Source organism: Callithrix jacchus, chromosome 10 (assembly GCF_049354715.1).
Source record: "Callithrix jacchus isolate 240 chromosome 10, calJac240_pri, whole genome shotgun sequence".
Classification (NCBI taxonomy): Eukaryota; Metazoa; Chordata; class Mammalia; order Primates; family Cebidae; genus Callithrix; species Callithrix jacchus.
The window spans coordinates 3,856,533-3,858,193 of NC_133511.1; the positions used below are offsets into that span (position 1 = coordinate 3,856,533).

At 47.2% G+C, this 1,661-nt stretch overlaps 1 pseudogene across 1 annotated transcript; it reads right to left on the reverse strand.

The window, feature by feature from the left end:
- Positions 1 to 792: 792 nt before the first annotated feature.
- LOC100415751 (interferon-induced transmembrane protein 3 pseudogene) lies at positions 793 to 1,390 on the reverse strand (annotated as a pseudogene). Its single transcript, XR_013522795.1, has one exon. The product of XR_013522795.1 is annotated as an interferon-induced transmembrane protein 3 pseudogene (transcript).
- Between the last annotated feature and the right edge of the window lie 271 nt (positions 1,391 to 1,661).

The window sequence follows — 1,661 nt, forward strand, 5'->3', positions numbered from 1 at the left end:
TATAAACGCACAGCCCAGTTGATTTGCAAGTATCCATGTAAGTAGGAAGAATAAAACTTTTAGAAAGCAATCAATGCTAATATTTTCCCATGTTTCCAGATTTATGATTTGACCTTTCTACTCAACTGAAGCAATTATTCAGATTTTTAAATTGTGTCGAAACGTGTCTTAAAAATCATAGACTGTCAGGCTCCATCAAAAGAACATCACTTAAAGTGTATGTCACCGTAAATCACCCCTTTCCAAGTCCCCCCCTGATGTGATTTGAAAAGGACTGTCCGTAAAGTGTGAAGAGTAGGTTTTCAGTTGGTAGCAGTGACGCCTCCGCAGTCTGGAAATGCAGTACTTAACCCATGGCTAGGTTTTCAAATGTCCTTTTCCCTGACATGAAGGGAACCGTCATCTCCTTTATACCTGCTTTGCCATCTCTACCCCAGTATTTCCTCCGAGTGCAGCCTAGGAGGCCGCTTTTCTGTTGTCGCCAGTTCTGGGTAGCGGCCAGCTCTGAGAAGTGTCACTGTGGGAAAGGATTGAACAGCATGTGGTTAAAAGATATCATGAAAGGGAGTGGATGAGTGGAGGGGAGCTCTAAGAATAAATTGCAATTCAAACCTCCGTCGTGGTTCTGCCTTACCCGAGAGTACAGGTGATCAGAGTTCTCTCTGCCTACCCCTGTTCTCCCAAGGCCGTCTAAAGCATGTCACCTTGTACCACACTGCGCAGCAGAAAGATCGGCCCATTCAATGCGAATAATGAAGTGCTTCTTAAGAAGAGGAGGGGTCAGAAATTCACTTTCTTTTTTTTTTTTTTTTTTTATACCAGGAACATGTGCACTTTATTGAACACAACTGTGGAAAAGTGTGTGAGGGAAAAAGGCTGATACAGGATCGGCTGGGGGCAGGGTGAGGAATGGAAGCGGGAGTGCATGGGAGACAGGTCCCGGGCAGAGCCCCTGGCTGGGATGATTCCTCTGATCTACTGATAGGCTTGCAGAATCAGTATTGGGATGATGATCAGCAGAATGGTCGTGAGGATGCCCAAGATCAGGGCCCAGATGTTCAGGCACTTGGTGGTGGAGGCGTAGGCCTGGGCCCCGGTCAGGTCGCCAACCATCTTCCTGTCCCTAGACTTCACGGAGTAGGCGAACGCTATGAAGCCCAGGCAGCAGGAGTTCATGAAGAGGGTGTTGAACAGGGACCAGACGACGTGGTCGGGCACGGAGGTCTCGCTTCGGATGTGGATCACGGTGGATGTCGGGGGCGCAGGGTTGTGGGGCGCCCCCAGCGCAGCCACCTCATGTTCCTCCTTCAGCATCTCATAGTTCGGGGGACGGCTGGTGCTGGCGGGAGTGAAGAAGGTTTGGACCGTGTGGTTCATGGTGTCCAGGGAAAGAAATTCACTTTCAATGTCCCACTCAGAATAAATGTACTTGCTAGCTGAGCTTGGCACTATGACATTTCATTTACTCACTCAGCTCACCAGAAACATTTTTTTTAATTGAGCTCCTTCTTTGTGATTTACTGGCTATTTCTATAGCTGTGTCTACAGTGGTTCTTAAGTTGTGGTACCTACACATCTTAGTGTGTTTGGGCTGCTCTAAAAAAATACCTTAGACTGGGTCATTTATAAAAAAATAGAAACTTAATTTCTCATAGTTCCGG